Source organism: Triticum dicoccoides, chromosome 6A (genome assembly GCF_002162155.2).
Source record: "Triticum dicoccoides isolate Atlit2015 ecotype Zavitan chromosome 6A, WEW_v2.0, whole genome shotgun sequence".
Classification (NCBI taxonomy): Eukaryota; Viridiplantae; Streptophyta; class Magnoliopsida; order Poales; family Poaceae; genus Triticum; species Triticum dicoccoides.
In genome coordinates this window covers 394471608-394486502 of record NC_041390.1, presented here as the reverse complement: position 1 = coordinate 394486502, position 14895 = coordinate 394471608, and the positions used below count along the sequence as shown (strand labels likewise).

Below are 14895 nucleotides of genomic sequence, written 5' to 3'. Positions count from 1 at the left end.
GCGAGGGGCCCACGAGGGTGGGGGCGCGCCTCCCTGCCTCGTGGCCACCTCGTTTCTTTCTTGACGTCTACTCCAAGTCCCCTGGATCACATTTGTTCCAAAAATAACTCTCCCAAAGGTTTCATTCCGTTTGGATTCCGTTTGATATTCCTTTTATGTGAAACACTGAAATAGGCAAAAAACAGCAACTTGCACTAGGACTTGGGTTAATAGGTTAGTCCCAAAAATAATATAAAAGTGTATAAATAAGCCCATTAACATCCAAAACAGATAGTATAATAGCATGGAACAATCAAAAATTATAGATACATTGGAGACGTACCACTCGCCGCGAGGCGCCTCGCCCTGCAAGAATTCATCGACCTACACATCCACGTGTACGAGAAAATCGTGTACATAGGTATGTACAAGGGCAGCGAGGACGCTACAACGTTGGCCTTCCTCAACCGGATGGAAGCCTTGGATGCCTTTGCTGAGAAGTACCTTGACCTCACCACAAAAGCCGTCGCTCCTTAGCCGCCGGTCAGTGGCCCGGCGCACTAAGTTGAGGAGGAGGAGGTCGTACGTTGATGGATGCATCTTTCTTCTTACCTCCTGTAACCACCACTGTGATCACATCATCATGGCCTTAATTCTTATTGTGCTATTGCATTCTCGTTCCAGTCAATACCGACATGTGTGATCCCTTTGCTTAATTATATGCATCATTGTAACTAGTACTCCATCCATCAATTTATAAGTTGTGCTTACCTTTTCCATCAGCTTCGTGCAACGCGTGGGCATCTTGCTAGAAACACTAGAACATGTTGGACCGCATGTGACCAAACTGACGATGCACCAACCTATAGTTACTACGTACCCTGCTTATCTGGTGAAAATAGCCCCGCCCTATCGTTTCCAATAGTTATTTCTATCTATTGATCGTGCCAAGGACCAGAACCAAATGCTACACTTTATACATGTTTCTCTACTCCAACTCCTATAGAAGACTCAGTTGGTGATGGTGGTGTGTCTGCCATCCATCGTTTCTGACCATTAGATCTGCATCTAACGGTTGTGAGGTAAATTGTGGCATTTTTGCAACAATAGCCCACTTCTCTGCTCCAATTTGCAGAAAACCCATTATTATTTTGAAAGCAACCACATCCCTCCCTCGCCTCATCAAAACAGCCTGAGAAATATATTTTGAATGAAAAGTAATATATTAGGAGTATATCAAAACAAGAGTGATTTCTTTCAAGTTTGTGAACAAGTACTACTATTCTACACTTTGGATCCATCGCAACGCACATGCACATTGCTAGTAAAAGGAAAAGGCCTGCCGCGTTCGCATCGCACGCCCACACGTCCCGGGAATCGGGAGTACTCGACGACCCGTCCGACACGCCACATAGCTAGGGAAGGCGTGTTGCCTAGCATTTTCACTTTCATGTGGGACCGCCGTTGAGCAAACCGACTATTGGCAAACCGCACCCCCCCCCCGCCGCCGGGTTGGAGAACAGAAGCGAGGGGAAGATCTAGCTGTAGCACGGAAGCCAAGAAATTTGGTGTCTGATGGGGCTCGTTGATAGAGTAGGTGCATTCTGTACTACTACTCCTACTAGTATGAAGTTTGTACTACAACTAGTACTACCACTATACAACTAGGTACGTGCACGACACAGCATCGTAGGAACAAAAAATGGGAAGATCTTGTTTTATGTGATTTATCTTTTTTTTCAGTCAATGTAGTATGAATAGTATGATGTGAGGGGCACCCATGAAGCTTATGTGGCTCGGTTGCATGGGTACGAAAGGTTAGAGAAAAATAAATAGATAATGTGTTTAGAGTGCACTCCACTAAATAGATATACTTTGGATCCATTGCAACGCACGGGCCGGCACATCTATACCCCTACTAGTAAGATGCCCATGCGTTGCACAGAACATCAAGATGCATTTCTATGAGTAGTTTATCTTGTGAGAGAAAAGGATGAATGAGGGAAGACCTTATTTGCAAATGTGGAGATGGGTGTGGGTATCCTTTTGCAAAATTGCCATAGTTTCCTTCCTATCCATCAGATATAAATCAGACGACCTATATTGCAGGATGGCAGGCACACCTTTATCACCAACTCCGTTTTTATATATAATAATAACTAGCAAGATGCCCGTGCGTTGAACGAATCAAGATGCATTTGTATGAGTAGTTTATCTTCTGGGAGAAAAGGATGAACGAGGGAAGGCCTTATCTGCAAATGTGGAGAGGAGTGCGGGTCAATTGTCATAGTTTCCTTCCTATCCGTCAGATATAGATCAGACGGCCTATATTGCAGGATGACAGGCACACCATCATCACTAACTCTTCTTTTTATAAGAGTAGAGATAATAATAACTAGCAAGAGGCCCATGCGTTGTATGGAACATCAAGATGCATTTATACGAGCTGTTTATCTCGTGGGAGACGAAGATGAATGAGGGAAGTCCTTATCTACAAATGTGGAGAGGGGTGCGGGTATCTTTTTGCAAAATTGTCATAGTTTGCTTTCTATCCGTCAGATATAGATCGGACGATCCATATTGCAGGATGGAAGGCACACCATCATCACCAACTCAGTTTTATAAGAGTAGAGACTAGCAAGATGCCCGTGCATTGCACGGAACATCAAGATGCATTTTTTACGAAACACCTGTTGTGATTGACCCATACAGGAGTAATCCCATGTGTAAAAACTAATCTATATCCATCTATCTATCTATCTATCTATCTATCTTCTATACCTATACTAATTACAAACTCCATAAAAATTACCACGTTAATTAGTAATTAAGAACTGTACATCTGGTAGGACCGAGTTATTACGGTGGTGTAGATTAATCCGAGTACAACACAAAGCCAAAAAAGGGCATGTGAAATTTGGCCTCAGAGTTTGACACAAATTGCGCACTATGCCACGGGCAAGTGGAAAAAATGATTTGTTTTGTTTACCATCCGTGCTAATCTTCCTCTTCTCTCACGGTATGTTTGGTTCGGGAGAAATAAGATAGGAAAGTTGAGGGGTGACAAGATTAAAAGTGCATTGTTTAATTAGGGGAAATGAGAGTTTTGGGAAAGGGAAGGGAAGTTGAGGAAGCTAATTCCTATCTATTTCTTTCTAGGGGTATCCTGTTAATTCGTGAGCAGAGTTTATTCCACATTAATTCTCACCATATGCCAAACAAAAAAATAAGAGTAAATATCTATTTTTTATGACTAATCCCTTCATAAAAACCTTTATGCAAACTCCAATTCCCCTGCCTAACTATTTACCAAACAGGCTGTCAGGCCCATTCTTTATCCCATCTGCTTGCAGCGACCCTAAAAATGTCCCCTAGCAGCAGACATCGTACGCCTCCGCCGCCAGCCCACAATGGAGTCCCGGCCGCCGGCTCCCCGACGCTCTTCGCCTCCCCGAAAGGCCGTATCTCACCACCGTCACGTACTCGCCGGCTCTTCGCACCTCCGAGGTCTCAGCTCTCCCAAAGATCCTCTCCAACTCGGAGTTCCTCGCGTAGGGAACCGGCTCACACTGGCGTGCGGAGGCGAGGCATGCCGCCGCTCCTCCGACCAGCCAACCATAGCGGCGTGGCTCCTCTGACAAGCGGAGGGGCTCTCCTCTCCCACTGGCCGACCTCGACTTCGACTCCTACAGCTGCACTTCGACTTCAGGTCACACTAGCCAGCATTCTCCGTCGCCAAATCTTAACCACACCGAGTTCCACCGACATCATCGTGAATCTCCAATCAGATAAGTCAGCCTTCATGTGTATCGCCCTTTATATCTCCACTTTGTTCCTCTTTGTTTTGATATATATCTCCACTCTGTTCTGATTGTCAGGAAGAAGGTGGATTGGTGGCCGTTTCCAGTATGTACATGGGACGACAACGGCTGTTCCTTGGTTGAAGGATGCAATGCAGCTCGCTGAATTCCAAGTTGTACTATTTTGGGTCTGCCTAGATACCCAAACAGGGGAGATAAAAGCTGCAAGTTGGGAAGAAAAGCCAGGGATGATTCTCAGTGGTACTCTTTACTTGGTATTTGATGATTACTCTTTACTTGGTATAAGGTTCTTGATGGTTTTAATAGTCTGACCCTACTGTAGAAAGCACTTCACATACATGCCTCGATGTGTTCGAGATGCATTGCAGTGTGTATTCATAGGTGGCCACGAAGGGCGACTAAAAGTAATTCTGGGGATCGAAATCAGATCGAGATGCATCTGTCTGAATATGAAATATAAGGCAAAATTCAATGTGTGCCCCAGCATTGGCCCTGATCTCTCTATCTTCTTAGCCCTCCCAGTGCCCAGCCACTTTCAGTGGTTCTCAACTAATTTCTCCTCTTTACCAATCGAATACGTTCATCTAATTCATGTTTTAGAACAAAAAGAGGGGCCATGCAGATTACTACTTTACATCGGCTCAAGTCTTATTACTGGAAATTGATCTTTCTTCTCAATTGATTTATCTAATGTGGTTGTAGGACTTGCAGCCAATATAAAGAGAAGGAGATTTTTCTTCCAAATGCTATAGTTACACTTCACATCATTGGGATCGTGGATGTTGATACCAATTGGATGTGCTCCCGTGTTGTCCCAAGTGAAGCAATTTCTCGCTGATGCGTCAGGCAAATAATTTTTTCCCCAAAAGGCAAAGATACATAGCTAGCAGTTTATCTGCGGATGACTCTTGCTTTGTTGATTGTTGTGCTTAATCAATATCCATACAGGTAACTCGCATGCCACCATGATCCAGTATGATATTTGTTCAAATGTATAACATACATATCTATGTTTTCTTTCTATGCTTGCACATCTCCGAAGTCTAGACCAGAATGCTGCTGTTAATTATGTTGGCTATGCATGCATGTAATGTGTGTTGTACAACTATTTAGTAAAGCGTTCACTATATTCTTTGCACATGCCATTTCCAACCTCTTCGAAAGCATATATGCCAACCTGCTACTAATCCATACGTTTTATATACTTTTTTGAGGAATCACCGGGGGGGAGAGGATCCCCACCTGTATGTATATTACTCAAAGGCCAGCAAGGGCCAAAACAAGATTACAGGGTCATGGCGAGCCATGAGGTAAGGAATAGCAGCCAGGAGTTGGCCGCTGCCTTGTCAGTCGGGTCGCGGAATCTGTTCAGGCAGACCTCAAAATCGTTACAGATGTTCCTACCAGTGACTAGGGGAGAGTGAACTTCATTTCGGAAGACAACAACGTTTCTAGAGTCCCAATTTTCCACAAGATCATAAGAAGAACTTCAGGCCACACACGACCATCCAGGGCGTCAGGAGTTTGGAGCAGCCAAAGGTCTTGAAACCTCGTGGTGGGGTTTAATCCCAACCTTTCCCAAGTCCGAGTTGCATGCGGACAGCCGAGGAACAGGTGGTAGGTATCCTCGGAGGGGCCGCCACATCGTGGACATACGGCGTCGGGGGAGATCTTTTTGTGGAACAGGTTGCACCTGGTGTTGAGACGCCCTCTGAACAGCAGCCAGGCGAAGATTTTGAGCTTGTGGGGGACCCTAGATCTCCAAATCAGAGGGGCATGATCATCGTCGACCTCTTCGTGGAGCAGAAGTCCATAGGCTTTCTTGGAGGAGAAGCCCGTGCCATGGATCAGAAACCATTCATCCAGAGCATCGGCCAGCTGGAAGTCCTGCAACAACAAAGAGAGAGCAGCAAGCTCGCGCGTGGCGGCCGTGGTTAGCCTGTTCACCAGGTTTGCCTGCACCCCATACTGCATGATGTGCACCACAGGGATGTGGGTATTTGTGGAGTGAGAGTAGAGGCTTGGGAAGGTAGTTGCGAGTGGGGTGGCCTGAAGCCAGGAGTCAAGCCAGAAAAAAGTCTTTTGACCGTTGTTTGTGAGCACAAATGTGATGGATAGCAGTTTGGGAAACTGTGATTGTATGATTTTTGTTAGAAAGGAGGGGTTTGAACATGTGGCTACATGAGGTAGGCTACAAAGGTGCTGTTTTTCTAGCCAGGAGATCCAAGGTATCGGGGTGGAACTGTTGTTGTGGTGAAGGTATTTAAAAGCAAACTTCATAAGCAGACAATCATTCTGGAAAGCAAGATTTTTGATGCCTAGACCACCGAATACTTTAGGTTTGCAAATGTTTTTCCAAGCAATTAAACATCTGGAGCCGGTGCACATTTCCTATACAGCCCAGAAGAAGGCTCTACGAATGGAGTCTAACAATTTAATAACTTTTTTTGGCAGCTTCAAGACGGACATAAAGTACGTAGCCAGGGAGTCAAGGACCGAGGAAATGAGAACGAGGCGACCTACACGGTTAAGCAGTTTTGCACACCAGCCAGGTAGAACACTTCTGCAGGAAGAGATGATTGGCTGAAAGGCCAAGGGTGGTAGTTTGTGCGATGAGAGAGGAAGACCTAGGTATGTTTGAGGAAAGCTGGCGGTCGCACATCCCAGAGATTGGGCGATTAGATCAGAGACGGTGGGGTCGACATTCATAGGTACAAGCGTTGTCTTGGAAAAATTGATGCATAGGCCCGTTGCCGAAGCGAAGTCATCGAGGATTTTCTTAAGAGCTTGTGCGGCCGCAACTGAGGCGTGGGCAATGATTAGCGTGTCATCTGCGTACTGAAGCACGGTCGGGGGAAGGTCCGGGTAGACAGGATGATGAAGGACACTTTCGTCAGTAGCGGCTGATTTTAGGATCATCTGCTGGAGAACGTCAGCTACTATGATGAAAAGGTAGGGTGAGATGGGGTCACCTTGCCGCAGGCCATTCCTGCATTGTATCCAGCTACCAGGGATACCGTTTAGAGAGATAGCAGTTTTTCCGGAGGTTAGTAGGTCGTCAACCCAATTACAGAAGCGGGTTGGGAAGCCACGGTGTCGAAGAATTTTAATTAAGGAGGTCCAGGAGATTGAGTCAAAAGCCTTTCTGAAGTCAAGTTTAAGGACCATGGTGTCAGCTTTGCATTTGTGGCAGCAATTCAACGAGTCGGCTGCGTAGATGAAGTTTTCGGCGATACATCGACCAGTAATGAAGCATGTTTGGTCACCGTGAACAAGCATGGGGATGTAAGTTTTTAGCCGGTTGGTGAGAAGCTTGGCAATCCCTTTGATAGGGCAGTTTTGCAGGGCAATGGGTCTAAAGGCGCGGCACCCTCTTTTTTAGGGAGTAAGATGACAACGGAGCGATTAAAACATTCGGTTTGGGAGGAGTATGCGAACTCGTGGAAGAAGGGGATGATGAGGTGTTTAATATTTGGCCAGAAAGAGCGGTAGAAACTGGGACCGAAGCCGTCCGGTCCAAGGCTTGCATTACGGTTCATGTGCAAGAAAGCTAGCTTGATCTCGTCATCAAAAAAGGGGCCTTGAGATGCCTCAGTTGTGGGATTTGGGTGGGATAGATATCTTGTAAGTTGAAATTCCAGTGAGTAGCGGCCGGAGTGCCAAGTAGCTCTTGGTAGTAATCTTTTAGGATTTTGGCTTTCTGGTCATGGGAGAAGAAGTCGCATCCAAGGTGCCGCAGGACGGGGATTTGGTTTTTCCGAAAGCGTTGAGAGGTTGAGACATGGAAGAATTTTGTGTTTTCGTCACCCTAGATGGCGCGTTTGATTTTGGATCGTTGTCGAAGAGCAAGCATACAACCGCTGGTGGCTCTTTGCAGCGTGGCTTTAACAACTACATGTAATTGAAGTTCGGAGGGGGTGAGAGGCCTCGATTCTTCTTTCAAGTCGAGCAGAGTAATAACGCGTTTGCAGCGCAGTTCTCTGGTATGGGCAGGCAGCAAGGTTTTGGTCCACTGCTTGAGGCGGGACCGGCAGGTTTGAAGGGTGCTGGCCAAACGGACTGAGGGGGAGAGGTGGGTCGGGGCAGGGTGTTGGCAGATTTGGGCGATCAGGCGTTTGCAGGCCGGATTATAGGCCCAGCATTGTTCGAACCGAAAAAGGCGGGAACAAGGTACCGACGTAGAGATTGAGATGATTAGTGGCACATGATCGGAGATGGCGCGAGTGAGCGAAGTTAAGGAGGTGTTGGGGAAGGCATGATTCCAAGCTAAATTAAAGAAGGCGCGGTCGAGTCGTTCGAGGACAGGGGCTTCTCTATTGTTGGACCAAGTAAACTGCCGATCCAGTAGAGGCAGCTCGAGGAGAGCTAGTTCATCAAGCAGTGTCATTGAAAATGCGGGATTCTCATTGGTGAAAGTTGTCATTGTTTTTCTCGTGGGGGAAGCGGATCAGATTGAAATCGCCTACAACTAGCCACGGGGTGTTCTCAGGGGGAGCTATGGCTTTTAACTCAGCGAGGAAGATAGGTTTTTCCGATCTGTTTGTCGGGCCATAAACGTTAGTAACGCAAAAGGGGGAAGGGAGTGTGAGAGATGTGAAGGTGAGAGTGGAGCAGAAACCATGGTTCGAGTGGTTTGTGATGTGAAGGGAGCTGGTGTTGGCAGCAGAGAGCAAGCACCCAGCGGTGCCCGTAGCAGGTGAAGTGGCATAGAAATCGAGGAAGATTGGCAGGAAGGACCTGACTTTTGGGACAGAGGGCGTGGCAAGCTTAGTTTCCTGGAGTAACAACAGATTAGCTTTGATAGAGAGAAGTTCAGATAGAACATCATTGCATTTGTCCGCATCACCCAGGCCCCTAACATTCCAGGAGCAGAGATACATAATTGTTGCAGGCATATTAAAAACTAACACAGACACCAGGAGTCACTAAACCGACGGACACGCTTACAGACACAGAGATAACAGACGCAGATAAGTAGTAGCATTAACGACCTGATAAACTAGGACCAAACGGACACATGGCAGCCACCAGCGGCACCAGAAAGATGCTAAACATGGGATCACTTGGCAGCACCACCAACAGACTTGGCGACGAGGTCGATCTCGTCAGCAGAGGAGCCACACTCCTTGGCCACAGCAGCATGCGCCAGTGGCGAGCCAGGCTCAGAGTCGTCATCAGCGAGACGAGCGGAGCGAACTGCATCGTCAGGCGTTTGGCCTTGGCCCGGGAAGCCTTGTCAGCCATGGACTCCTTAGCGTGCGGCTTAGCCAAGGCGAGACGGGCACTGCGCCGGACATGCAGCATGTCCTTGGCGCGCTTGGCTTTGCCGCGCCTCTTCTTAGCCACCGCCTCATGAACCGCAGGAGCGGGTTCGGGGAGGAGAGACACGGCGACGTTCTCCGGCGCCGACGCGATGCCGGAGCGGGGGCGGCGCGAGTAGGTGCGCAGCGTAGGAGAGGTAGAAGGCGCTCCTGGAGGAGGAGAGGCAACCAGGGGAGAGGCCAATTGCGGAGCATGCTGTTCGGCAAGGGCCTCAAAAGCGGCGGTGATGGAGGTGAACGGCACAGAAGACACCGGACAGGATGGGGAGGAAGCAATGAGCATCTCAGCATTCTGGACAGGCTCCAGAGGCGTTGGCACAGGTACTGGAGGGGAGGTGGTGTGTAGGTGGTGCAGGATGGAGTTGAGGACCACAGGTGGGGCTATGCCAACACGGGCCAGTGGGATATCATCATCAGAGGAGGAGATCGCGAGGTCAAGGAACTGGTCGGCAGCTAGGGCAGCATTTCTGGAAGGGGAGGATGGAGGTCCCTGTGGAACTCAGGTGACACGACCACCGGCCCAAAGGCGGCCATGGCAGCCTCAGCGCGCTCCAAGCCAAGCTGCTGGGTATATCAGGATTACTACGTACCAAGTCAGTTTGATAGAACTGATTTGTGAACCTAGATTAGTTGCAGAGCCATACCTAATTTTCAAAAGACTTTAGGGCTTTAATAGACAGTGGGGCCTTTTCCCTCTAATCAATGTAGAAGTATTTGGTCTTGCCTCAAAAAAGGTTACATTGCCGTAGATTATATGTGAAAATTTAGTTAGCTTATTTGTGTATAAATTATCAAGAATAAAACTATGTTATAATCTGAAAAGGAAATGTATGGAGACAAGTAGAAAGTAATGTGGATTCGAACTACCTCGGTTATATATTAAGACTATTACATCATTGACCTTGCCGCGAACTCTGCATATTCTCGACTCTAGGTCCACAAAGTTCATGTATGCCATACCTCTAAAAGTAATGTTAGTGTTATGATTCATTATTAAAGCTTCTCTTCTATTCAGATTGAATCTGAGAAGCCTAACAGCGAGAAAATTCCTCTCTGTTGCTTCAGTTATATGGCTCGAGCTGGCCAAACCTGAAAACTTCAGTGAAGAGTGAAAGTACATCTAAAGTACTTTCTGTTACCTACAATCCTATTACTTGATTTTTATGCTACTGTGCGTATGGGTGAATCTGCAAGATGATGCAAAAATTTGCTTGCAGATAACATGTGTGTACTGTATGTGTACAGATATGCATGTTGTATGTTTATATCAATTTTGCAACATTGATATTTGTTCAGATGGTTCTAAATAGTGCTTTAGTGAAGATTAAGAGTGCATCTACATTACTTTTTGTTGCCTACCCTATTACATGATTTTTTTGCTAACTGTGTGTATGGGTAAATCTGCAAGATGATGCAAAAAATTGCTTGCAGATAGTCTGTATGTGTACAGGAATGCATGTTGTATGTTTGTATTAGTTTCGCAATATTAATATTTCTTCAGATGCTTCTAAGCAGTGCTCTAGCAGAACATTGCTCCCCTTTCCTTACTGTTGTTGCTAAATATTTGTTTTTTGTGGCATATGAGGACTGAACAGTATCAGGCCATCGACCTCACCCTGGGAGTCCACTTCTTCACAGTCACGACATCCACCTTGACAAATTATCTGGAGGTAATCGATTTGGTTCCCTCCATTGGATGAAGATGCCCTATTTTTTGTTGTTTAGTTGCATGTGGTTCATGCAAACTTCCTGAAGCATTTTATTGAAATTGGATAGAACTGAGAAAATCTATGTATACGTACAATTTTGTTTCCTTTTTCTAGCAGTTGAGTTCCAGAGACGAATGGGGATTGGGGAGGTGAACTTTGAGCTGGAGCTCTCTATGTGTTCTTGCAATCACAACGCCGGGGGATTATAAGACAACATACAGTTTGTTCATTTTCTTTTAGAGGTATGTGAACATTGATTCATATGATTAGTCAGTACTTAAGAACAGGGATACCCACACTTTACATGATAATCCAAAAGGTTCAGATTTTTAACTAAAGATGTTAAGCTATGAGGAGAACCTTATTGGCTCAGCCATCATATTTTGTTTTAGGTAGGTAATCATTAGTTCATATTGCTGAGCAGGCAAAGCCATGGTGTACGAATGGCTCAAGCTATTCTGATATTTGATATAGATTTAAATGACCAGGAGAGCCTAAAAATAGTACTGTGGGGAAATGCAGGGAAGACCTAATATGTTCTCATTTGAGAAAAATAAAACCCCCTACTTTCCAACTGTTGATTTCATTTGTACATGTAAAAGAAACTATATTAGACAAATATATGATTGATCAGGTTCAATGAAGGTTAGCTTAAATACCATGTATTTTTCTGCACAAAAAATACTTCCTATTGTATGCCATCCTCTTTACATTTGTTAGTCTATAGTCAAGTACAAAAATAAAATTAGTTCAGTAATGCCTTTGCTCCATACGAGCAAACAGTTGTTGTTAATAAAAGGAAAACAGACTATTGATTTCATTAGTTTGCCGGAAAATCACTGTATTTTAACACTTATGCAAAACGAACTTTAAATCACGAGAAATGTTGATTTTTTAATAAAAGATCTTGAGGGTGAGAGAATTTTCAGTAAATTCAGAGGAATAGCTAAAGTACCATATATAGAGGGTGACACATGTGGTAATTAACATAACATGGATCTTGCCTTAATTTTCTTATTCAAGGAGTACAATTTGTGCAGGAAAGTCATTCATTGTAAAGAAATGAGTGCTATCATTTGTCATACCATGGAAGTTCCTTTTGAAGTTTTCTTACTGTAAAGATTTTTCTTCAACATTTATGAGCTGGCTAGCAAAATTATGTAACTGCAATTCACATCAGGTATAAGGCGACACATAGGGCCGTCATCTAGGTGCATACATCTTTGTCTTCTAGGCGTTTTTTTCCTGTTACTATAGATATGTTCCGAGCAATGTAAGGTTTCTTTTTGTAAAGTTCATTGTGCTTAGGGTACAATATTTGCAGTACAATTTCTACTAGAAACAATCATTCTGTATGCCTTTTCTTTCCCTATTTTTCGTACAGCTAACTGATGGATCGACTAACCACAAACTTAGCATGTGGTATGCAACATGCTTAGTACAGCGCCTTCTAACCATGCAATAGCAGTTCCCACTCCATGCTACTGTTATGTACACAGACGGGAAGTTTGTTTGAGAAAGAGGAGTATGTTTCTATTTCCTATGTGGAACTAACAATTCACTCCTCTAGCTTACTACTTTATCGTTTTGCACAAAAGCTTTTATAACCATGATGCTGATAAATATGTGATAGGTACTTCATGTGCTACCACATTAGTAGGGTGATTTCAATAAGAGTACCAGAATTTATACTCTTCTGCATTAAGCTAATATTCAGTAACGGAGTTCTATTTTTTTTTACAAACCAGTTCATTCGTCGCAAGGAAAAAATCTACTTGCTGCCTGAGAACCAAAGCCACAACAGATCAAGTTACTTGGTCGGAAGAAATTGTCAAGGGCTGCAGCTTACACATGATTGGGAGTGGCGATCTTAGTCTATCTCACCTGAGTTACATGTCATAAAAAAAGTAGTATAGATGTAGAACAACCTACAGTATAATGGTACGTCTCAACTATCTGTCATATGTCTTACTAACATACCTTTTTTTGAACCGGTCTTATTATTATACTTTTTTTGAAGCGGTCTTACTATTATACTTTGTAGTGCTTATAATTAACGAGTGATAGATTCTGAGGTGTACTACTGTTGATGTGACCAAGGATGTCCAGTTTTACTTGATATTGAGTACTGCAACTACAAAGCTTCTTCAACATCCATTCGCTTATTTCATTTTTGTGGAATTAAATTATAGTAAAAAACTATTCTTTGATATAAAATATTATTGAAGACATAAGTCATGGAAAAAATTCATACTAATGTATATTGTGTTAGATGTGTCTATTCGCGTACATATCATTAGAAAAAATTTAGATCAACCTTATACCGGTTAGCTGCAACGAACTAAAGTGTGTATTTAAACTTTAGTTATCTCTGACTAATAATTAGCAAATGTTGTGTTGATTTGCTAGGTCAAAATAGAACTTCAAACAACATTTAGTTTATAAAGTATTACTACCTTCGTAAACTAATATAAGAGCGTTTAGAATACTAAAGTAGTAATCTAAACACTCTTATATTAGTTTACAGAGGGAGTACTAATATACACATAAAAATAGTGGCCCAAGTTGTACCTTCAGCACTAAATCCATATCCAAACTAAAACAAAATGTGTTTTAGAACGAAGAACCTAAACCTATTTCGTCCTATCGTTGACCATGAACAATGTTTGAAATTTTCAATATAATTTTTGAAAACAAATGTTCAACATAGGATATAGTTGCAATACTTACATATTTAGTGTGTTATAAAACTTAGCCCGTGCGGACGCACAGGTTGATGACTAGTGATATCTTAATTGCCCAAACTTATTTTTTCAAAATGAATTGTCACTATTTATTTTTACTTTATACTTTATAATGCACAATTTCATGAATCTTAAAATAGTTTTTTTTACAAAACTAATTGATTTTGAACTACATGAACTATAAGAATTAAATGAACATCTACATCATGCATATATGACTCAAAGCTTACATGCTATAGTGCGTTATTTATTCATAATTTGGTTACCAAATCTCATGCGTGCAATGCACGTGTACCTTACTACTCGCTTCGTTTCTAAATATTTGTCTTTCTAGATATTTTAACAAGTGACTATATACGGAACAAAATGAGTGAATCTACACTTTAAAATGTGTATACATATATTTGTATGTGGTAGCCATTTAAAATGTCTAGAAAGACTTATATTTAGGAACGGAGGGAGTAGTTGGTAGAAGTAAGAAACAAATTCCGGGTTTGGCATGAGCTCGTACTGCGGGAGCATCACAAGGCCTGCCGCGGGAGTTACATTTCCCTCTCGGGGCCCACGGGACCGAGCCTCAGTGGCTTAGTGCACCGGCCTATGAGTCAATGACATGCGGACCTTAAATGCGTCTGGCCCACATGTCATTCTCATGGTGGTGGCATGGTTCGCAACTCACTCGTTCGAGATGAACCGGCCGGTGGTGGCATGGCCATGGCGAGGGTGCCACAGCTGGGAGTCGAGGTGTTATGAGGCGTAGATGGCCACACCGGCGGGTATTACCTGTAGTACAGAAGTAATCCAGCTGAGGATTGATGCCCGGGATGAAATGTGTCACAGCCGTTGGATGAAAATTCGATGGTGCGGGAGTACGGATCAGAGCAGGCAAACCGCATTCAATCGGGTGTGGCTGTGGTAGAAAGTTGATGGTCGCCGCAGTTCAGCTAGCCCGCATGTCATGCACACAAAGACAGAGGAGCGGTGGGGTCGAGAGGGATGAGACGCACGTCGAGGGATGTCGTGCCGTGGGTTGGAGCGGCGTCGTGGGAATCGTGTGTGGGTGTGGCAGTGGTAGAAACAATAAACATGATGGTCGCCGTGGTTCAACTTCCATGGACAAGCTGTCATGTCTGCTGACACATGCATTGCATACCGCTCACTGCAAGGAGCAGTAGTAGAAAAAACTTGTTCCAAAGGTACCATTTTCCTGATAAAATTCTCGAGATATCATTAGTTTTTACACATAGGATTACTCCTGCAAGGGTCAATCACAACAGGTGTTTTGTAAAAAAATGCATCTTGATGTTCCCTGCAATGCACG

At 44.1% G+C, this 14895-nt stretch overlaps 1 long non-coding RNA gene across 4 annotated transcripts; it reads left to right on the top strand.

The window, feature by feature from the left end:
• Positions 1–3331: 3331 nt before the first annotated feature.
• On the top strand, positions 3332–12949 carry LOC119316992. Of its 4 annotated transcripts, none has more exons than XR_005153439.1 (5): positions 3332–4040; positions 4503–4748; positions 10707–10791; positions 10948–11072; positions 12579–12949. It is a non-coding gene; the product is annotated as an uncharacterized LOC119316992 (long non-coding RNA). The 4 variants fall into 4 exon arrangements; XR_005153440.1 differs by having other exon boundaries at positions 3332–4054; positions 10717–10791; XR_005153438.1 differs by having other exon boundaries at positions 3332–4054.
• Positions 12950–14895: the final 1946 nt, after the last annotated feature.